The sequence below is a fragment of the Sciurus carolinensis genome, chromosome 11 (genome assembly GCF_902686445.1).
Source record: "Sciurus carolinensis chromosome 11, mSciCar1.2, whole genome shotgun sequence".
NCBI classification, from domain to species: Eukaryota; Metazoa; Chordata; class Mammalia; order Rodentia; family Sciuridae; genus Sciurus; species Sciurus carolinensis.
The window spans coordinates 81378035-81402123 of record NC_062223.1 but is presented as its reverse complement, the minus strand read 5'-3'; the positions used below and the strand labels follow the sequence as shown (position 1 = coordinate 81402123).

The following is a 24089-nucleotide window of genomic DNA, read 5'->3' as shown; positions in this document are numbered from 1 at the left end:
CAGGCCTCTTCAACAGTCAACACTACTTACTGCGCTGAACTCCACCAGGACTTCTCTGGTGTGCCTGACTCAGCTGCTATGCCAGTCTCATGCTTTTGTCCATGTTGTTTGCATACTGTTACTTCTACTGAGAATCTTTTCTCCCTTCATGCTCTAGCTAACTGCCTTGTCTTTAAAACTCAGTTTGAATGCCACCTCCTACAGGAAATCTTTCCTTACCCCCAAAGGTTAGGCTGGGCATACTGTCTTTGGAGCAGGATTGCTTACTGTTGTTCCTTCCCACCCCCCTTGCACCTCTAAATACTTTAGGTGGCATGTTTCCTGTTTCCTAAAAACAACAAACAAAAAAGAGGATAGTCCCTTATTATCTATCTCATCTACTACCCCACTGATGATCCAATCCAGGATGGCCTGTTGCATTTATTGCCATACAGTTAAATTGTCCTTTCACTCTTGAAGTGCTCTGGAATTGTCTTTCACAATTTGCATATTCTTGAGTAGCATGCAATAGTTACTTTATGGAATAGCCCTCTTCAGGCCTGTCTGACATGCCTCGATGATTAGATTTAGGTTACACATTCCTGGCAAAGGTGCCACAGAAGTGACATTATGTCCTTCTCAGTGCATCACATCAGGGGGCTCATAATGTCTGTTTATCACATTCCTGATGCTGCTGATCTTAATCTCTTTATTAGGGTGGAGTCTGCCAGATTTTTCTGCTTTGAAGCTACTATTTTTCCCTTTGAAATGAACACTATGTAAATATGTAAATATTTTGTTTCTCATCATACTTTCAACCGCTACATTAGCCTGTGGGTCTCCGTTTTCTCATAAGTCAAAGGAGGTGCACCTCCTGAAAGTTTCTAAAATTTTCTCTCAAGGATCCCTTTATTATTATTCCCCTGCCATGGACTTCATATTTTAAAAGATTTTGTCCAGTGAACAAATGGCACTTCTACATGTCTCTTTTTCTCTTGATATGCTCATGAGACAAGTCCAGGACACTAAGAGTTCAGAAGGCAGGATCCATTTGCCTCACTCCTGAAATGTCCAGAACTCATCACACAACTGCCACGGAGTTGGTAGTCAACAGACATTTGTTGAAGAACTGAATCTGACTGCCAGAGATGCTACCCAGCTTTGATGTCTGCAGTGAGCATATGAAGTTGGTAAATGCTCTCCAAAGGCAGAGACTTGACATTGTAGTTAGTTTCGGAGGCTTTGTCACTGGTGTTAACTTATTGTGAAGATTTAAAGACTAGATTGGACAGGGTTTGAGGAAACCTCTTACACATTCCTATCCCCATCCCTGCCTTTCTACATGCCTCAATTAGGAGGTACTAAAGTGATATCCAATACCCCCAGTTTATAATCTGTGACCAGCCAGATGTAGGTGGCCATTAATTGAGCATCTCATATATGCCCAGTGTTTTCTTTTCATAGTTTTAATCCTCAGCATATAGTGAGGTAGGTATAATCTGTTTTACCGTTGAGAAAATTGAGGCTGGGCAATGGAAAATGGCTTGCACTAAGTCCTACGGTGAGCATGCAGCAAGCTTGAGATGGGAATTCCTCCAGACTCTTTCAAGAACCTTTGCAAGTTGCCACTACACCAAGTTGCCTATCCCATGTTATGAAAATTCCACTCCCTTGGTGATGTGCTGGTGATCACTCTCCAGACAGGCAAGGAATAGAAATCACTTAGACTACAGTTCGCTGCTATTTTTTTTTTTTTTTTCTCTCTCTCTTCCCAATGATTGGTATCACGATTCAGTAGCTGTTACCATGGTTTTGGGGGAAGTTGTCTGAGGAAGAAGGGCCTTTCTTTGGGCATCTTACATGCCTGAAGAAGGAACTCAAGTGCTAAGTTCTTAATAACATCTGACTGTGCTGCAGTAGCAACTGGGAGTCCATCCCTGGAAAAGTGTTGGGGGTGTGGAATAACATCCAGCGGGTAGGCAAGGAGGAGGCCAGGGCCCCGGACAGACATGGGGAACGAGAGGAAGCCAGGCAACACTACCAAGAGGCCAAGGAGAAAGAGAAGGAAGGAAAAGGGAGGAAAGAAAACCAAAGGCAAGAGGAGAAGAAGCCGAGGAAAGACTGGACAAGGGAGGAGAAAGTTTTAGAAAGGGGGCTAGGAAGAAAGCAAGAAAGGTAAAAGAGACCAAGAAAGATACCGAGCTGAGAGAGCTCGGAGAATTCGAGAAAGAAAATGAGATAAAAAGGAGTGAAGAGAGATGGAGAAAGCGGAGAGCACGGAAGGAAGGAGAGGGAAAATATTGGAGACAACACAGAGACTGGGGTGAGCCGAGAGGCGGACGAGTGGACCAGGGAAAGACGCTCGTCGTCTGTGTGGCGCCCCCCGGCGCTGTGGTGCAGCCCTGCTCCAAGCGCCGGTACGCTGTGGCTCGCCTGGCCTCATAGGATTGGCTCCCGCCTCCCATTCATGTAACCTGCATGTGCGTGTGTGTGTGTGTGTGTGTGTGTGTGTGTGTGTGTGTGTGTGTCGCTCGCCCTCTCTGTGTGTAAGAGAGCTGGGGTGGGGGACGGAGGCAGGCAGGCGAGCAGGCAGGGAGGGGAAGAAGAGGGAAGCTATTAAACACACACTCACACACACTCACACACACACACGCGCGCGCACACACCCGCCCCAACCCCCCAGAAGCCTCGGGATTGCAGCTGTTTCATGTGGGGCAGCAGTGCTGGCAGGGACGCCGGCCGGGAGCGGCCGGGAGCGGGAGCCGGGCGTGTGCGCGCGGCTGGAGGCTCGCTGGGGCTCCGCTCCCCGCGGGAGCTATTGTTGGTCTCACTGGAGCTGAGCGCAGAGCCCGGACCTGCTCCTTCCTGGGCGCCCCGCTCCGGCTCGTGGAGCCGAGGAGCCGCGCCGCCGAGAGGTAGAGGAGCCACCCGTGCGGCGCCTTGCCTCCCTGTCGCCCTCCTCCCCGCTTCCCCGGCGGTGGCAGCCTGCAGCCACGGTAAGGCGGCGTGATCCGCTCTACGGAAAAGCGCCTTAGGAACCGCGGCGGCGCTTCGCCAGCCCTGTGGCCCCTCTGCGCTCGCAGGACCCGGTAGCTCCGCGGCTGCCGAGGGCTCCAGGAGAGCTTGCCCGCTCCCCTGGCCCTCACCGGGGGTGGGAGGAGGGAGGGAGGCTAGGACCCGGGTTGCCGGCAAGGCAAGCCAGTCTGGAGCCCGGAGTCGCCGCCGCCGCAGCCCCCGGAGCCTGCCGTGGACTGGAGCCTGAGAAGAAGGGTTGGGGAACAGCAGAGATGTGGGCGCGGGCCCGGGACTCTGGACGCGGGTGGAAAGGAGGCGACGCGCCCCAGGTTCGTCTGCCGCGCCCGGTTCTCCTTCCCCGCCAACCACGGCCCAGTCGCCCGCAGCCCCTCTGCAGACCCGCCCGCCCTAGACTCCCGGCGGGCGCTGGAGGAGCCCGCGAGGCGGCGCCGAGCTCCAGGTTTGCAGCCTACCCTGCGAGGCGAGCGCTGGCTGCAGCGGCCCCTTGTGCGCTGCAGTTGGAGTCGAGAACCAAGAGACGCGACCCCAGCCCGCGCCCTCTGCAACCCGCGCGGCGCCCGCCTATCCTCGCCTAGTCTCGCGGGCAGCCGGGCGGTGATGTTCATGTTCGCCTTGGAGCAAGTTGAGGCTACAGCCACCGGGTGTACACTCTGTGGGGCTCTCGGGTGTGAGTGTGTGTGACTGCTCTCACCCCCAGCTTCGGGAAAGGTGCTCTGTGTTGAAGCTCCTTAGTCATTTTCCTTGCGATTTAAAACTGCAATCTACGTTGGAGGAGCAGACGCGAAGGTGGTGGCGCGGAGTGTGTGTGTGTGTGTGTGTGTGTGTGTATGTACACGCAACCGAGGAATACACAACCAACTACTTGGGCGAAGGGTGGAGGGGTAGTTCAAGCAGTGAGTCCTTGGCCGGTCAGTGCAGTGGGCTTTGATGGCCACTACCCGCCTTTTCTCTGCCCTGCCCCCGCCTAGGCAAGGTTGGAAAGTACTGGAAATTCAACTACGTGGTCTCTAACTTTGGAAATTGGCTCACCTTATCGGTGAGATGTTAGGGTGATTTCTGCAGCCTGGTACATATGTACATAGGAGTATAACTGCTCAGTTGGGTGCGGAGTCCTTATCAGAACTGCACCAATCACCCACCCAGTCCCTATTTCCCTCCCACCCCACCCTCCAGCCCTGGTGAGAAGGTTTGTAAAGATGCAGTTAACCGTAAGCCACCAACGCAGCGAAAGGGGCGCAGGGAGGCAGCCGGGGTTTTGCCGGAACCTACGCGCACACTTGGCGTTTGACTAGCTCAGGAGATCACTCTGCTGCTTTGTAGAAGGCGCCGGTGGGACACGCTCACGATCCCGAGCTCTGGGGCCAGAGAGTGGCCCTGTGCTGAGCCAAGCTGCCGCGCACGGAGGGACATCTGCTGAACGGCATCGCGGGCAATTATATAAGCTGCCTCAGTGGTAACCCAGAACTGTGATGCGAGCACCCGGTTCTTGAAAGACGAGCCTGAAAGTTTTCCTGCTTGGGGAGTGTAAGTACCCGGGCGCTTCCATTTCAGGAATGGATAGCGGGGGACGTTTTGGACCCCGGCGCCCACTTCTGCGGTGGTTGTTGGGTGCTGATGCTGCCGTCCCCAAAGAACCAGTTACTGAGGCAGGGGCCGGGTGGGTGGGGATTCAGGGTAGATCTGAAAAGAACCGGTCAGAACTCAGGTTTCTTTGAATTCTTAGAGCCTAGAGTCTCCCTCGGGGGTGTTGGAAGGCCTTCCAGGGAACAGCGTTTTAGGAAAATGACTGTGCTCTGGGGAGCTCCAAAGACTCTCTTCTTTGGCTTCTCCTGGTGCCCCTCCCGGTCTTTACACCCAGCGCCCTTCACGTGTCTAGAAACCTGCCCGCGATGCCTGCTCCCTCTTGGAGATGCTCAGGGGTCCCAGCCATCCCTGATCAGTCTAACGAAGGTTGAGGGGTTAGCAAGTAGATTGCTGGCCTCTACCGGAGGTGGCTACCATTATGTGCCTTTTCCTAGGCTAGCCCAGCACCAGTGGGGATGGAATGGGGATGAATGCGGGTATGGCTTCTATCCCATCGCCTCTCCCATCACGGACAGCAGTTTTGCTTCTACTGCGTTTATTTTCTCCATCTCTCTGCCTCCTTTCGCCTCCGCAGCCTTGTAGCACGTTGATGGACTGTGATAGAGAAACCAGAGTAGTATAGTGTTTTTAAATCTTGTTTTTCGCCTGTAGAGGGATAAGTCACCCCCAGCCCTAACAGAACCCTCCGCAGCTGAAGTCTGGGGCTCAGTGGCCCTGAACTCCCTCCCCGAGGTCAGAATTGATGGTTTGCAAGGGTAGGAAGTGTTTTGTTTTTGCCACATTCCAGCGTCCTGAAACCCCGCATCCCCTCCCCCTGAGATCCCGGGTCTGACTGAGTATGTTCGGCGCTGTAAAATAAATCCTCCCTCGCGTAGACCTGTGGGGCCGTTCGGATTTCCTGCCGCTGCCATGATCCTTAACAATGCGATTGCACAGCCAGTCCTCGGCTGGGAAAAATCCCCAGGTGCCGGCCGGCCGCGCCTTGACCTTGCTGAAGGCGCCTTCACCCGGGCTGCCAAAGGGACTCCGGCCCGGACGCTGGGTCCCGCAAGGAGGAGGAAGCCCAGGAGGCTGCCGGGTTCGCTCCCGGGGCAGGGCGGGAATCGGGTCGCTGCGGGGCGGACGGGGGGAGGGGATGGGTTCGGCGGCAACCTGTTTCCCAGCGCCTCTCATCCCCCCTCCCCAGCTCTGGCGGTGGCCCCACGTGGCCCTCGTCCCCAGCTTCTGGCAGTCTCCGGGGCCTCCGGGGTTGGCCTTGGCCACTTCGCGAAATCTGCTAGCGTCGGACCGGCGCCCCGGGCCTTGGGCTCCTCGGTGGCCTGAGCTGCGGTCCGCGCCCGAGGGGCTGCCGAGTGGGCGGGGCCTGGGCACAAAACCCAAGCCTAGACCGCCACGTTCCAGCCCCAAGCGCTGCAAGGCTGTGGACCCCGCGGTGCTTCCCTCCCCTCGGCTGCCGGCGCCCCTACTTCCAGCCCCCATGTGTGCTCCAGGCGTCCTGCCGCTCGGCTTTTCCCGGGAGCTCTCTTTGCCAAACTTACGAAGGGTGTTTTCACAGGTGGTGGCAATGGGAGCAAGTTCTGCGACACCCCCCCACCTCTGTGTGTGTGTGCTGGGGAGAGGGGAGGTTTGCGGCGAAACCAGACAGCGTGAAAACGGAATTCCCTTATTTCTAGATTTTATAAGGGAATGGTGAGGATGAGAAAGAATCTGTTTTCTCTGATGAGGGTGATGAGCGGCAGCCCTTCCACCTAGTGGGACTGGGCCAGTCTGAGCTGACTGAACACATGCCTGTTCTCGGTAGTGCCTTGCCTGCAGTCGGTCCTTGTGAAGGTCTGGGCAATTGAATGTCTCCAGGTTGTTCAGGCAGGACTTGGGGCATAGATATTCTTGTGGATTTAGGGGGCTACTTCAGGGAAGTTTGTGTCCTTAAGTGAGTGGGGGCAGGTTGCATGGTGGCCTGTGAAGTCTGTTAGCAAAGTGTCAGGGATGTAGCCCTTCTATCTTCTAGAGAGAGTTTTCAGGGTCTGCTGCCAATATCCTATTCTTACCAAGGCCTCCTCTTTTTGGGTGAGATGGTAGAATCAGGCAGTAAGTTTACAAGCCCCCTATTAGACCGGGGTGTGTGGAGGGGAAGGGTCAGCACTTGCCCTAGGCCTCAGAATGAGTGCTCAGCCCAAACAGGACCCAAGGGAGGACAGTTCTCCAGTGAATGGAATGATTTTGAATATGAGGTAGTGAGCTCTTAGGCCAGCAGATGTTCCAGTAGAAGGGTGGATATCGTGGTAGTGAACAGTTTGGTTTCCAAGGACTCTCCTTCAGTAGAATCTGATTCTATTTCATATATGATTCTGTTGGGTATTTTTGATCTAATATATTTGGCCTTTGGAGTCTCAGTTCTTTGCCCTGTAAAATGGGATAATATTGTCTAGTTTACAACACTTGCAAGTATTAACATCCACAAAACCTCTGTCATTTTGTGGGTCCTTTGAAGATGATCATTCCTTTTCCATCATTGTGCATTTGTTGGGTAAGGTTCGACAGGGAAATCAACAGCCCAAAAAGAACCAGCAACATTGCATGCAAAGTCTATTTAAAACTAGCTTCAAATGCTTGAAACAAAAATATCTTCTCTTTTCTTAGAAAAGTCATTTCCAGTTTTGTTAGAATTTGTGTTTCATCGGGTCTCTTTTTCTGACTGAATTATACCCTTGTGCAGACTGGCATGTTACATAACCCCATATTTCCAGATCAAAAGTTACAACTGTGGGACGGAGGGGATTAGGAATTTAAGATAGAGATTGTTGGACAACCCAAGCAAGGAACTCGATCTAGGATGCCAATTTACACTTTTTTAAAACTGTGATGGAGGTTGAAGGCAAATGAGATTTGATAAGCTCACAGTGGTACAAATCCTCACCGGAGTACTCAGCCTTCTACCTTGTTCTAACAAACAGCTTCTCTGCCTGGATCCTAAGCTTTTGGTTGTTCCAGTCCCACTAAGTTCTCTTATATCCATAACTCTAAAACACGAAATTGAGGAACAATGGGATTTAAATGACCTCCTTGTAGATTTGGTTCCAAGAGTCTACCGGTGTAAATCAATGTCAATTTTAGATCTAAGGGGCCAATTTTTACCTGCTTTCTTACATGTCCCTCAACCTCTCTTATTGTAACTGAAAGCTGAAATACTCCATCTTTGCTTTGCACTGACAGACAGCTGTGGGAGTCACCAGATCCCAAGGAACCAAAAAAAAAAAAAAAAAAAAAAAAAAATTCTCCATAAGGATCTGGTCTAAAGAAACAATGCAAATATGTATGTGCTTAGTCTTCTATGGGTTATATGTTTGGTACTTTGTCTCAGCTTTCCGCCTAACTTTTATCTTTATTCTAATTGCCTAAATAATAACAATTCAGAAAATATAAAGAAAAGCAAAAACAAAATAAGTTTCACTACATTTTGAATTTGTCTTGGGACTTTTCTTTATAAATGTAGAGAAAAATGAGATCATAGTTATAATATTTTGCATGCTTATTTTAATTTAATGATAAGCATACAAATCTATCCATGTTAGAACGTTCCTGGTATGGCAGTATTTTAATTAATTAATTTATTTATTTATTTTTGGTACCGGGGATTGAACCCAGGGGCACCTAATCTCCGAGTCACATCCCAGACCTTTTTTATATTTCTGTTTAGAGTCAGGGTCTCACTGAGTTGCTTAGGGCCTTGCTAAGTTCCTGAGGCTGGCTTTGAACTTGAATTTTCCTGCCTCAGCCTCTAGAACCACTGGGAATACAGGCATGCACCACTACACCCAGCTACGGCAACATTGTTAATGGCTAACTAGAGTCTCAGTGTTTTAATGTAATATATTTTATTTAAGCAGTTCAAAGTTTTTGGCTTGTTTATTTTTTATTTTAACAAAACTGCAGTAATTACCCTGTATATTCTGTGCAATGTTAGTATTTCCAAGACAAATTCCTAGAAAGTAGAGTTGCAGAGTCAAAGGCTTATACCTACCATGGCTTTTGTCACACATGAAAAGCAGTAGGGTAAACTGTGATGCCTTCATCTTTTTAACCAGAACCTGGTGGTTTACTTTGTAACCCCTTATAGATTTGGGAGCTGGGGTGGTGGAGGAAGGTAGGAGTACATCTTAAGCGGGAGATTTGCATAACTTTGAGCTGTTCTGCTGACCCGATAGGCAGGCAGATCCTTTTTCCAAGAACATTTTTCTTCCTTGGCTGTCTTGGAATCATCACTTTTCTGTAGATCTTCAGCCAGCAGTGGAGTTGAAATATGTAAATATGTTCCTCAGCCTTGTAGGTGGGGCTGGCTCCTTGATGAAAGACAAACAGTTCCTCAGAGAAGTGTGTGTGTCTTCCAGCTTTTGCTAAGGGGGTGGATTCCCCCTCCTCATGCTTTTCCCTTTCCTTTGGCTCAGGAGCCTCAGACTGGCCCTGGAGATCTTACAGAGGGGATAGTCCCCCAGCAAGCTTATCCCCATCAGCTACCTGGCATTGCATTGGAAAAGTCAACCCAACTGAGTCTCTTCACATCCCAGGGCACAGTAAATAAATCAGTCAACATGCCTACTTGCTGTTTCAAAAGCTTAAGTCGTTGGGTACCCCTCCTTGCATGATCCACTTCAATCAGAGGGTACATTTGTCACTCTTGCTCCTTCATATGTTGGATTTCTGTGACCCAGAAAAGATTTGTGCCCTGTGATTAGATGACTTGTCATCTGACAAAGAATTCCGTGGAGCTAGTGGGGGAAGTCTGGTCTTCTCATTTCCAAGGTGTCCCCATGCTCAGCAGGAGACATCAGGAGTTCCTTTAGATCAGGCAAAGAGGTCACCTCAGGGTTGTTGGATAGCATGTCACCATAGAGGGAACCTGCTCTGCTGGTCGCCGACTCTGACTTCAGATGAGGTTTAGACACTGCCTTTGATACTTAAACCACTCCAGTTTCACTAGGGAAGGCAAGGGAATGTTTCTGTCCTTTGTCATGTTCTGAACATCAAATCAGGTTTTTCTTTCATTTGGAAAGCAGGTGGAAACAGGCCATAAGTGAAGCAGGATCTCAGGAGCAGTGGCCAGCACCCCCATTACACAGCCCCTCCCTTGCTCTGTGTTCTACATTGACTTTATGAGATGAGAGTACTATCTCTACAGCCAATAGGGTGAAAGTGTATCCTTAATATCCTCATTTTAATCATTAACATCCTTGAGAAATTATGTTTTAAGAATTTTTTCTCTGAAAAGTCCATTTGCTGGCTGTGGAATGACTGTTGATTTCTAAAAGTCTGGTCTTGAATCCTTTGAAAGTCAAGCAAAAGGGTTGCTGCTGGTACATTTATGGCTTTGGGTAAACTTGCCAATTCCTAGAGTCAGCTTCCCTCTCTATAAAATTGGGGGTTGGGAGAGGAGGGTGGAGTTGATGTTTTATAAATTGGTGCTTCTCAAATTTTAACATGTGCATACCTTGTTGGAAAATCGTGTTAAGAGGCAAATTCTGATTCAGTAGGTCTGTGGGTATCAAAGGATCTGCATTTCTAACCAGTTTCCAGGTGATGCCAGGCTTCTGGTCCCCTGTTTGTTACACTTGGGGTAACAAAATTTTAATCTACCTGTTGTTCTGATTTTATTTCAGAAAGTAACAGTAATGACTGGGGACATCAAGAAGAGTTGTCTGTATTTATACAATGGCACTGTAAGGGATGTGTCCATTTATCCTTCTGGAGTTTGAGAATTGGCATCTTCATTTCCCTAGTCAGAGCTGGGAGGGTGTAGTCAGTCCCCTTGCCCAGGAGCTTGGAGGAGGTGGAGGAATGGGGCAAGAGTAAAACAGACTCACAAGTGAATGTGAGTGCCTTCTAACTGTCAGGTAGCTACTGTTGTCCCCTGTTCTAAGATGAGGAAACAGGCTTGGTAAGGCAAAGCCTTTTACCCAATGTCACATCCTAGGACTAAAATCTGATCATAGGACTCTGATTCCCAAACCCTTCATTTTCTTGAATGGCAACTTCGTAATTTTGTAGAATGTCATGTAATTAAAACCGAATGCTTAGCAAAGTGTTTCCCTTTAGAAGAAAAGTGTTTCTCCTTTTTTCTGGACCTACTTTGGGAGTGGATCAAGACATTTAAAAATTTGCATCATTATCATGCAAGCAATTAAAGTGCTTAAGAGCTTAAAAGCAATTTGTTCAAGTTGGTTAAATACCCACCCTCCCCAATCTTGTTTGTATTATTAATTTACTCATCAAACTGTGACATCAAAACCTCTGTGAAGGTAGGTTTCAGTGTCTTCTGATGGGTAGAAGCTTTCAGATGAAAGTGGTTTGTTTTGATGAGGTCCACAGTGAAAGGATCCAGTTCAGGATAAGTCAGAGAAACCAGCATTTTACTAAATAAACCCAGCCCTTCTTTGGCCCCTGGATGAGAACTCGTTGTTTAAATGTTTTATTAAGGTGCAATTATTCTGAGAATCAGTCAGTAATGCAGCTCTTTGCAAACATTAATTAGCTGATCTTCATATCACCTCACAAGACTGATAAATAGTATTAACCCTCCATTTGAGAGAACAAGATGTACATGCTGAGATGAGGGAGAAAGTGATCAACTCTTGCCTTGACATGAGTATCAGAGTTAGGTGGAATAGGAGACCATACATGTTCTTCACTTAATAAATATTTATTGCAATGCACTAGATAGTATAGAGCTTTTGCAATATGGTAGTCATTAATCACATTTTAAAATAAATGTGATTAAAATTAAATACAATTAATCATTTCCTCAGTTGGGCTAGCGAGACTTCAAGTGCTCAAGAGTCACAAGTGGGTAGTGGCTACTATATTGGACATTGCAGTTATAAAACATTTTTATCATTGCAGAAAGTTCTATTGGAGCAGAATTGGTCTTGAAATTGGGATAATCAAAGAATAAACACAAAAATCCTTGCACTTGTGAAACTAATGTAAAATTTCCTAAAACAGTGGCTGCCACGGGGCCATCGCTAAGTAACCCAAGTTGTGGCAAACACTTTGGTGCAGTGGTTAAGGACCCAGCTTTGGTAGATGAAGGACAAACTCATATCCTGGGAATGCCACATGTGCATTGTATGACTAGAGATAGATTACTTAAACACTCCATGCTTCTTTGCAAATTTACACTATTTTTTACTTCTCTTATTAGTCAAGATTATTTTAAGGCAATGTTGGATCTGGGAGACAGGTACTCTCCTTTGTTGCTGGTGGAAATGCAATAATATACCCTTTTAGGAAAGCAATTTGGCAGTAATTGTCAGTAGTGCTAGAAACACTCATTTTCTTTAGTCCAGTATTCCAATTCCAGGAATATAGCCAAAGAAAATAATCAGAGATGGGCAGAAAAGGCTTAAGAATAAAAGTGTTCATTGCAGTGGTATTTATTTGTTGGGGGCGGGAAGGTAAGCAATTGGATTAGATAAATATAGTACAAAAAAGTCAGACTATGGAATATTATACGAATTAAATATTGTTTTGAAAATATGATTTACAACGTGGAAAAATGCTATGATACAATGTGTTTACTAAATGCAATATGATTAAAACCCAAAAATGTTTTTAAAGTATTTGTTGAAGCAATACTAAAAAGAAATAGATAAATTATTAAGAGTAGTAACCTATAAAGTAATAGAATCTTTGAAAGATTGTTTTGACTTTTTTCTTAAGTTTTGAACTTTATTTTTTTTTAGCTTTAGTTTTTTTTTTTTTGTTGTTGTTGTTTGTTTTTTGTTTTTAATTAAACTACCTACCCACTGAGGTCTGTGCTCCTTTTATTACAAGATAAAAGGAGACTCCTAGCTGCTCCTAATTTGTCTTCTAGGAATTACTGGCTTATCCATTCTAGTATTTATCTTCAAGATCAGGATGTTATTCCTAATATCCAATCTTAATTCCTCTTTGTGGTCATTTGAGTCCATTTTCTGCAGGTGCCTAAGATGATTCTGGTCAAACAGCATAGGGTGTTGGAAAGAACATCAACTTTGGGGACAGGGTTCAGACCCTGAGCCATCACTTCCTTGGCTTGGGCTCTTGACTGATCTGTTTCCATGACCTCATCTATAAATAGGGAAAGCGATAGACTCTATCTCATATCTCATGGCAATGAGGATTCAGTGTTCAGTTCAGTAGAACATCTGGTGCATACAGGTGAATAAAGATACAAATGACTTGAGGGACTGGCGTGTGGTACCATCTACTCATTTAATGCCCCTGATGCTTTCTGGAGATTGGAGATATCCCCACTTTCCAGAGGAAGGCATGGAGGCACCATGTGGTTCTGTGATATGGCCCCTGTTCTGATGTCCCTCTGACTCTGGTCTTGAGCTGTCTTTGGTACACAGTGGAAGCCTCTTACCCCTGACTCATTGTATTTTGTTTATTGGTTTCCCCAGGATGCATTTCACTATACTATTGTGTAAACCCCTCAACATTTCCCAGCCTTGCTGTTTCTCCTTCTCAAGGAATAAGTAAAACAGGCATGCCTTTGGTAGACTGAATGATTTAAATAAAAACGGGATGAACTAAAGTATAGTCCTGAGCTGCTCAGTGACAGTGGCTGTGAAGCTCAGCCTGGAGCATGTTCCAGGAAGAATCTCCACAACACGGGAGTCCAGCTCACTTCCTGCCACTTAGAAAGATCTCCCAAGCTTTTCCCCTGAAGAGGCCCTGAGTCTGGTGCCACCAAGCTATAATACTTTCCGTGTAAGATCTTGAGCAATTTACCTGATATCTCTTTTCCTTAGTTTCCTTATCCATAAAACAGGGATAATAATGAGAATCTGGCAGGGTTATTTGTAGGATTATCCTGAAAGAATGTTTGTGACAGTTTTATGAATCCTCATTATTGCTAATTTGACATTATTTCTAGAAACTTAAAGCTAATTTATTGATGAGGGGCATAGCTCAGTGGTAGAGAGCTTGCCTAGCATAAGTGAGGCTCTGGGTTTGATACCCAGCATTGCAATAAACAAACTAACTAAAAATAAAATAAAAGTGATTTATTGAGGTACAGCTAAGTCTTGGGTTCCTTTTTCTCTAACTGCTAATGGTTCTCTCATGTATTGCACTTAAGGGCTTTCTAGGGCCATGTAAGACAGTGAAAAAATACCAGTATATTTTAGGTTGCATTCTCTGCTTGGCTTCCTGGTAGCTGTTTGCATTCAAGCAAGTTTCTTAGATTCTTTAAGCTTACACCTCCCCCCCCCCCCCCCCCCCAGTTACAAAATGGAAAGCAGAAGTTTCTACCTCAAGGAGATATGTGAAGCAACTTGCATAGTGCCTACTGGTCAGTGTCCCTTGTGTGAATGGTGGCTCTTGGCATTGCCGTTTTTCCTGTTATCCCACCTCCTCAGCACCTGGTTCTCTAGCTGCCTGTCAGTTCAGTTCTGTGATGGTCACAGATGGGGCAAGGGGATGGCAGAGACTGGAAGGGTCGGGAGGGCCCCCTTCTAGGGTTTTGCAGGCCTTCCTCCAAGTGGACCCTGGCATTCCTGCCTGCTGAGAATGAAGTGCCTATAGAAGTAGGAAAACAAAGGGCTCTAGATTGAGGTCAGCAGATCCTGGCTCCAGTGTTAGCTGTCCCTTTGTCACCATGTACTAGCTTGACTATCTAAAAATGAGAATAATAGTGCAGTGGTATATGTCTGTAATCCCAGCAACTTTGGGAGGCCAAGGAAGGAGGATCACAAATTTGAGGCCAGCCTTGCCAATTTAGCAAGAACCTGTCTCTAAAAAAGAAATAAAAAAATAAAAAATCTGGGGTTGTAGCTCAGTGGTAGAGTACCTCTGGGTTCAATCCCCAGTACCTAAACGAATAACAGAATAATGAATCTCTACCTACTTTTTTGAGCTGCTGTTGTGTGCTGGGTTTAGAGTTTGAGTTTATAGTGCCTGGCCAGGATCCCAGCCCTAGCTGTGCATTGAATCACCTGGGGAGCTTTAACCAAAGACCAGCCCTGGCCCTGTCCCCAGTGATCTACCACTGTCCTGCGGGGAGGAGTCTGAGGCATCAGAACTCAGTAAAGCTACCCAGGTGATTCTAAGGTGAAACCAGGGTGGAGAAAAGGTGCCTAGCTAGAACCTTATTAAACCTTTGTTCCTTCCCTTTTAAAAGCAGCATAAAGGGATCCCATATTGAGCAATTTATGTATAAGGTGAGCGACCTAATTTGTTTGAACCATGGGACTATGGGTATGGTAATCAAGGCTTCTTTCCTGTCCCCTGCCCCGTTTCTGGCAAACTGGGGCATCTCAGAACAGCATTGCTCTCTCTCCCCAACCCTTTGCTCACTCCAGCACAGCTGCAGGGAGTGCTGGAAAGGCCTGGTCCGTGCCTGGAGCTATAGGGGCAGTCCTTTGGCCTACTTTTGCTCCTTTCAGTTCATTGCTGGGCGGTGCCCTGTTAACCATTCCCACACAACCTTCCACACAGCCAGTGAGGTCTCAGGATTCCCCAGGTAAAAGAGAAAATGCCTGCTCTGTCAGCATCCATCAAATGCTATCACATGGTAGTAGCTTTCCAAGGTCAATGCCAGAGACTTGACATTGCCCAAGGGCCTGAAGGCTTTACACTAGGTGAATTTACATGTCTTAGATAATTAATATTTGGTTGAAAAGTTCTTATACTCGGTTGGATATTTTTCTTAAGTTTATCTTAAATCCACCTCAAACTGGGAAACTGAGTTGTATTATGAGGGCTTTAAAAAACTGTAGTGTGGCCTACGCCCTGCTACTTGCAAGGCTGAGGCAGGGGTATCGCTTAAGTCCAGGAGTTCCAGACCAGCCGGGGCAACACAGTAACACCCTGTCCAAAAAAAGAAAAAGAAAAAGAAAACACAAAACCCAATCAAAAAAAATCTTAGTGCACATAGACACCTGGAGACTTGTTAAAATGCTGATTTAGGTTCAGTGGGTGGGAGGGTGACCCTGAGACTCTACATTTCTGATAAGGTCCCAAGAGATGCTGCTGCTGCTGATCCAAGGCCCTTTTTTGCTTAGAGGGATTCTAAGACCTTCTTCCTTCCTGCTTCTGCTTTCTCCTACTCATCTCCCTGAGTCCAGGAGTACCAGATGTGGACTGTCGTACAATGAATGAGATCTGTCAGTTGTATGCATCTGGCTGTCAGTATTGTGGTCTCAGTAGTGGCAGCTGTAGTATCACAGTAGATACAGTAAATAGTGGCCATTACTGTTACATTATGAACAATTCTAGTCCTGGGTATTAGGCTTCTTTTGATTTCCTAAACTAATTTAGCCCCTTGATGTTTGGTTGAGTAGATCATCGTTTACGTCCCCCTTCAGGGAAGTATTAATTTAAAAATTTTAAAATATCATGTGTTTATTTAGTATGTTTTTTTCTGACTGTAACAATAACACATGTAAAACAATTTTAAAAATTCAGAAAATCTAAGGTATACCAGGAAATAAGTGAGAAAACCCCAAAATCTTGCCATGTGGTGATAGTTTCTTTCAAAATTTTGTTTTTCAGTATTGTTTCTATATACAATCCTCATCTTCCTCTTTGCCTGCTCCCTCCCACCACCATCTAAAGCAAATTGTGCACGATGCTTTGTAACTTTAACATATTATGACCATTTTCCCAGGCCATTAAGTTTCTTTCCGACATGACATTCAATAGCTATGTAGTATTCCATCATAAGGATATACCACTATTTTTTTAAACTAATTTCCTGCTGTTGTTTCCAATTTTCCACTGCTGTAAATATTGCTGAGATCCACATTTTCAGGTGTTTGTCTATTTGTTTTCTTCAACCCTGTTTCTTTATTTGAAATTTCTGGGTCAAGGATTATGCAGTTTTTTAGAGCTCTGGCTTCATGTTGTCCCCTAGGTCCTGCAGAAGGGGGAACCAAGATTTTCTTCCCTCCGGTCTGGTCAAGGTTTGATTAGGGAGGTTCCCATCAGTCCCATTTTGTGTGAGGAGTTGTAGAGACTGTCATTCACCAGGAATACCAGGCAACGCCTGGAGAAGCCAGAGCAGACAGTGCGGCCTGTGTGTGTCGAGCTGTATTGCACTGGGTGAGATGCCAGGAGGTCAGCAGAGTCCACCTAGACCATAGCTTGATTCCTGGGTCTCTGAAGGTAGGAGAACTTCTAAAGCAGATGGAAAAAGGGAGAAGAAGAGTACTAATACAGCGTCTCCCAAACTCCAGACTCATGTGCCTGACTGGCTCAGTGACAGCTCTGCTTCAATCCTGTCATGGACATCTCAAACCAAGCATGCCAAAACTCATCTTTGCTGTGCTGCTTGTGGTCTCAGCTCATCTCAATCAGTGGTAACTTCACCCTTCTGGTTCATAGGCCCTGAGACTTGGGGTCATCTTTGATGCCTGTTTTCGTTCCTCTTCTTTGTACCAGAGCCATCAGGAAACCCTGTTATGTTTATCTTCAAAATGCACCCAGAAGCCGACCACTCCTCACCATCGCCACTGCTACCATCCTGGTCTAAGCCTCCATATTCTTTCATCCAGATGCTGGCAGCAGCAGCAGCTTATCTCACTGGGCTCCTGGTCTCTGCCCTTGCCTCCTTGCAGGTCCTTGTCAACAGAGTAGCTAGATTCATACTGTTAGAACAACTCTGGGGTCAGGAGAGGTGGTGCACAGCCTGTAATGCCAGCAGCAGAAGGCTGAGACAGGAGGATCATGAGTTCAAAGCCAGCCTCACCAACTTAGTAAGGCCCTAAGAAACTCAGTGAGACCCTATCCCTAAATAAAATGCAAAAAAGGACTTAGTGGTTATGTGCCCCTGGATTCAATCCCCAGTACCAAAAAAAAAAAAGACTTAACTCTGATCACATCACTCCTCTGCTCAGACTCAGTAAGGGGTCCCCATTTGCCTCAGAGTAAAAAGTCAAGTCCTCACATGACCACAGAGCCCTCCCTCAGCTCCAGGTCTTCTCCCTGCATCTCAGACCTCACCTCCCACCCTTGGACCTCTGCCTTCTGTGCTTTGTAGGACTATGGCAGGCCTACCCCTGCCTCGAGGCTGTGCCCTCTGCCTGGAGTGCTCTTCCCTTGCTCGTCCACATGGGTAACTGCCTACTTCCTAGTCTGGGCTTCAGTGTCACCTTGTCAACAAGCCCAACCCCCTGACAGTCCTACTGCAGTCAGCCCTCCTCCTGCCCCTGAGTTCCAAACCTCCCTCACCCTGCTATATATTTTCTTCTTTCCACAGTGTTAAATACTATGTTTTATTATTTTTAATGAGATCACTCTGGCTGCTGTGTTAGGAATAATCTGAAAGAAGGGGGGTGGCCAAGGGCAGAACATGCTATATAATTTACTTATTTGTTATGTGTATTGACTGGAAATAAATAAAGGCTGCCCAGATGGACACAAGCAGAGACTATTTGTTCAGGGCTTGTTCTAACAAGGGAGTCAGCCACCAGCACTCGCCTTTGTCAGAGACTCAAAGGCGGGTGGGGGAGCGGGCCAGCCCCAGTCAGGTCTGCTCCTACGGCAGGTCGCTGCCCGGGGAAGCTGGCGGCCGAGTGACTACAAGCAAGCATCCTATGTGACTTGTTTGGGAAGTGAATAATACCTGGCCATCTCTAGGTGGAAGAGGGGGTCAGAATCAGAAAGCTGGCAGGTGGTTGACCAAGTCCTGGCCACTTTTGGCTGGGTCACTGCAGAGGTTGTGGGTCAACTGTCTGTTCCATGTCTGGTCTGGCCATTGTCCATTTGTATATTCATATTCAGCCTCTCATGACTATTGTTAAGCTTCACCAGAGTAGAGATCTTTGTGTTCAGTGCACTCGGAAATCCCAGTGCCTAGAAAAACCTGGCAATAGGAAGCTCTCAGTCAGTGCTTCAGTCGTGCAAGGCATTTGGCCCATATTGTCCATCTAGTCCTCACAAGACTAGTGAGGTCTCATTATTCCTATTTTCGAAAAAGGCAGAGGGAAATCATAGAGATTAGACATCTTGCTCAAGGTCACCCCACCAGTGGGTCAGTGGATCAGGGCACTGGGTTTCATCCATCCACAAAGCAAATAAATGTTCCTCTGCTGGAGGAGTTTATAGTAACTCATGGGAAATGGACAGGGTCAGGAGCTTGCCCATTCTGCCTGGTGGCAGGAGCAAGATATGCACCATCTTCAGAGAACACTGAATTTTTTTTTTTTAACAGACTGCATTTTGATTCATTGTAAACAAATGGGATACAACTTTTTGTTTCTATGGTTGTGCACCATACAGATTCACACCAGTCGTGTAATCATACATGTAAATAGGGTGATAACGTCTGTCTCATTCCACCATCTTTCATACCCCCGAGAACCGTGAATTCTGACCAACACTTTGAACAGAAGACCTGTAGTCTTTTCTGACACCTGAGTTCATTGGGTTCTCAAAGGGAGCCATTTCCTTCATTGCCTCTTCCTGAAGGTGGGGAATAGTGTGGGAAAATTCATTCTAGACCCCAATTTGGGTGATGGTCTTGAAGCATCTGAGTAGGTTTCAAAGACCCCCACATTCAGGCACTTGTGTGCGGGCACATATGCGTGCCTATAATTTACAGCACATTCTTGGAACTTTTCAAGTAAAAGCATTGCCATGGCAACTTGCATGGTTGTCATTTCTTGATCTGCTGTTGTCACCCATCTCAGTTTTCCATCCCTTAATAATCAGGGATTTAAATTTATTCAGAAGTGGACCACAGAAGCAGGCAAGGCAGAGGCCAAAAAGGGTGCGCCCGACATGCAGAAGGTAAGCAGGTGTCACTGAGCTCATGCCAGAAGGTGGAAGCCAAGTGCATGTGAGCAGACCCCGCCAATTGAGCCCCAATTATGTGCTGAGCCCATTCTGTGTGATGAGCACAGCATCGCTGCTGGCAGTACTTGTTACATTCTATCACTGACTATCTGGATGGTGGAGACAGGACTGGAATATGGATCAGTCTGTCTCCAACTCTGTGTTCTCTGTTGCCATTCCAGAACTTCAGGGTTCGTCTCTTGGGCTAAATGGGTTGCTTCCCCAGGGTTCCAGAGGATGAGGTGGGCCGAGGTTGGATGGAGGACTGGCTTCAGTTAAACCCCAAGGAGAATTTTCCATCAAGTATTGAATTGCCTGTGGAGGGAGTGAGTCCCCATCACTGGAGGAGAGCAAGCAGAGGCTGTCCAGGATACTGAGGAGAAGCTTCCTGCAGGCGGTGGCAAACTGAACTCAATGTCTTCTTTCATGAGCCGGTGACACAGTGACCTCACTTTGGTGGGGCTCCTCATTAGGATCCTTGGCACTGTTATTAAGTACCTGATGAATTAAGCAACAAGAGCTAGCTGTAGGAGCTTAGGCTTGGGCTAGATGCTGAGGAGCAGCAAGTCCTCTCAGACCTCTTAGGATCTAGGGAAGAGGATCTCAAGACTATGAGTGTCAGAGTTAGACTAATCTCAGTTTAAATCTGACTGAGACACCTCTGGCCCGGGCTGTCTCTTCTTTGGCACCAATGAACAGATCATTCTTTCTTGTAGTGAGCTCTCTTATGCATTATAGGATGTTTAGCAGCATCCCTTAATCACCAAGTTCTAGTGCCTCCTCCACCAGTTGTGACAACCAAAAATATTTTCAGACATTGTCAAAAGTCCCCTTGGAGGAGTGTACAAAATTGTGCTGGGTTGAGAACCACTGGACCAGCTTGTGTGATCTTTGGCAGAGTCAACTCTTGGATTTAGTTCTACCCTCTTTACTGTGAAGTAACAATACCCACTCTAAGAATGAAATGAGATAACACTAGTCAAGTTTCTAGCACAGAGCCTGGCACAAGTAGACACGCTTGAGGAAGATCTGAGTTCTGAGTCTCTCAGTTCCTGGAAGCAGTGGGTTTTATTCTGGCATCATATTTAATCCTCCATGTGCCTCCTGCTCCAGGTATGTGCACGAACGCCCCCCCTTTTTCTGGAGTAGCCAGGAATAGGCCCTCTTCCCCCCTCTTGTTAAGTATGAATTGGAAATTTGTTTCCATGAAGCTCTCTTGCAAGAAAAAAAAAAAAAAATGCCCTGAGTAAGCTTTCAGATCTAACTTGGATGAGACAGGAGCTACAAATGCAGCTGAATATTTCATGAAGACCCTTTCAAACAACATGCTCTGCTCTGTGGACAGTGTGGGGAGAAAGCATGGCTTGGAAGTCAGACCATCTTAACTTGAGCCCTTATACTTTGATGGGATTTTGAGGGGGAAGTCACTTCACTTCCCTAAACCTCAGTTTTCCTCATCTGCAAAATGTGAAGGCTTGCAATTGATTTGGGGTTTGTTGTGAGAGTTAAAGGAGGCAATATAGGTGAGGGACCTGAATAGGTGAGGGACCTCACAGAGCGCCTGGCACTGAGGTACTTAGTAAATAGCTCTCTAGTTGGAATCTTCCTACTCTCTTCCCAGAATTTGTGCTTTTAGGGACAAATTTTGGTTGACTCAGGCAATGGCACTGGACTCCTTGAGGGATTGGGTATAGAGCATTTTGCTAATCTTTGAACTGAAACTTTGGGATTGGGTCCAGAATCCTTGGAGGGCTTATCAGTTGGTCGCTTTCAGAAGACAAGATATGAAGAATTCCCTCTGCTTCAAATGACCCAGCTAAGCATATTTTCAATTTAAAAATAAGCCAGCCTATCGGAAGGCTGTTTTAAAATACAGAGGTGACAAGCAAATGCCTGCCTTGCCTTTGCACAAAGATAAGTAATTAAAAAGAGCCAAAACAGAAGCCTGGTGAGGCTTCAGACCCTGCCCCAGGCCCAGCCCCAGCCTCTGCCAGACCCTCACTCCTCCTGTTCATGCTGGGGAGCCAAGGTTGTTGTAATGAAAACAAGAAGAGTGTGGTGTTTTGTAACTATTTTTATACCTACATCAGACTTGATGTTAGTGCTTCTGAATTATTTAACATTTTTCTTTCTCAGCTGGCCTCTCCAGCAAGTTTCTCTCTGGGGGCGGAGGGAGTTGTTTTATAGGAAACCATGGAGGCAGATAAACATTGACTGCAGGGTTTCTGCTCTTCCATGGGGGAATGCCATTACTAGGTATCCTCTTACAAACCAGGGGTCTCATATTAAAGGGAGGTGGCAGGTATCTCAGCTCCATTTTTACAGACTGAGAGATTGAATAACTTGCCAACGCCCACCCCAGCAGGCAGATGGGTCCTTCTGACTCTGGAACTGGTGCAGCTTCCCCCGAGCTGGGCTGCCTGCCACGCTATCCCTTATGCACGTGTGTGTGCATTCATAGGCTCACGTCAACTGCTAGCTTATGGCTTGCTAGATCAAATCACCCCCAAACAGTGTGGTGGTAAGTGGAGGTGATAAAATAGGCCTCAGAAGGCTGAGGAATGGGAAACAGGAAAGAGGGGTCTCTCTGAGACTGCATATTGACGTCACAGGAAAACTAGTAGCTTTAGTGGGGGTTCATCCAGTGCAGTTTGTGGCTCCCCAGGGCATTTTAGTGCAAAGTCTGTCAGTACCACATGCCCTCATGGTCCAGCCCCCTCTTTCCAGTGGTATCTGCACCTTGGGCCTCTTTGAAGGGGCGATGATTGGCAGCTCCAAACCACCCCTAACAATGGCAGGCAATGAACTGGACTCTTATCTTCTGCCTCTCATAATTAAAGTCCATCATTGACTTTTAATGGGCATTTTGAAATAGACATCCAGGCTTGAAAGGAATCCTGCTGTAGATTGAGATGGTCTCCCCTCCGTTGTCTGCCTGATATCTGTTTTTATTTCAGAGCCAGAGAAGATTACACATTTCCTTATTCTGTTCCTTTAGCTCCTATCTAATTATCAGTGACCCCCGGATGACTTCTCATTCTACCATATGTGGAAACCCAGTTAGAATTATTATATGAACTCTCAATGAGAGATGGGCCTCTGAAAATTAGCTAGGGACACTTACTTCGAAAGTACCCATCGTTATGGTTTCAATAAAATTCCATGGGATAAAGCAGTTGTTAGTAATGTTAATAACAGCTGTAGTTTGATAGGAATGCACTTTAGGACTGTATCAAGTGATTTCAAATTCCGTTAAATGAAGTAATAGTTGACACGGGCAAATTCCTTGATATTAAATTTTAGATAGCTATATGAAATACAGGGTTCTTCATACACATGTGTATATTAAGGCAGGCCCTACATTTTTTTCTGGATGATTGTATTTATGAAAATGTGCAGACTAGGTAGTGGAATGACATTCTAAGGTATTTTCTTATGTGAAATAATTTGATGTAAAGTTTTATGAGTATTAAAAAGAAATTGACCAGGGTGTTTTCAAACATCTCCACTTGGGATTCTGCAAAGAGGAGAGAAGAGAGGGTCATGTTTTAAAAATCCTTGCCTTGTGACACATGCCTTTGCGCATGCCTCAGCTCATCTGATGCACCGTAGAAGTGCAGTGCTCACTGATGGTGGTGCTCAGGCCCCCGAAGGTTAAGTATCATCTCTAAGCCTGCACTGCTGGTAGGATTGGCTTGAACCTGGGTTTATCTGGCAGGAGTACATGTTCTTACTTCATCCCATCCTGACTCCAAGGACTAGATTTCAAGCATCTTTCCGCATTGCATGTGGTATGTGTGGGTGTGTGGAAGGTAGCTTTTTTCCCCATGGGGGAGAAGAACCTCCTGAAAAACTGCTTGTGTCCAAATAAGTTTTGAGAAATGCCAAATTAGGTGGGTTAAAGGTGTTCTTGCACTGCAGGAAGCTTCAGAGCCTTTCCTTGGCTGGTGTGAATCTCCAGTAGAGATAAATAGCACGTAAGAGTTACCCAAACTTCCCACCTGAGAGTGGAAAGTCAAAATTGCTGAACATCTCACAAGAGTAGGGCTCCTTCAAAAACTCTGGGAAATAACTCCTGAATGCACAGGTTCCAGTTGTTGTTCAGACCCTAGTGCTGTGGTCGAAGCAGGAGCTTCGAGAGTCCTGCAGTGTCTTGAAGACTGGCCCTCTTGGAATGCCATTACCTGCCTCTCTTTCTGGCATCTTAGTCTCTCAGATAAACAGAATTACTTTTTGTTCTAACCATTACCAACCTGTTTTATAGGTTGAACCATCAAAGAATAGAAATATAAAAAATAAGGCTTTAACGTTTTCTTCGTATGTTATCAGGAGAGGAAAAAACCCTTGAGCGTGTATTCGGAAGGATTTGCATTGTTGAAAGAGCAAAAAGACAAAGATAAGCTTTTAACATATACATGGAACAAAGAGAGCACAGTGGATTAGAATCAAAATATTTAAATCTGTCTTATTCCATTAAGAGAACTTTAAAGAATTGTTTCTCTCCCATTCTCTTCCCCCTCTGCTCTTTCCTCCGTACATAAACACAAAGCATATGAAGTCTCACACCCAAAACTCCTGTACTTTGGATCTGGAGGCAATCGAGGAGTAATCTTTCTTACAATATAGATGGGTAAACTGAGGACACAGAGAAGGGAAGGGCCTTGCCCATCCCTCAG

The 24089-nt window shown here is 46.3% G+C and overlaps 1 protein-coding gene across 2 annotated transcripts in view; it reads left to right on the top strand.

Moving 5' to 3' along the window:
- Window positions 1–2790: 2790 nt before the first annotated feature.
- The window catches only part of Tenm4 (teneurin transmembrane protein 4), a 712052-nt gene continuing 690753 nt past the window's right edge, over window positions 2791–24089 (top strand). For both annotated transcript variants that reach the window (XM_047517532.1, XM_047517531.1), the window contains exon 1: window positions 2791–2975. The gene's annotated coding sequence lies outside the window, so the exon portion shown is untranslated. The remainder of the gene's footprint in view (window positions 2976–24089) is intronic.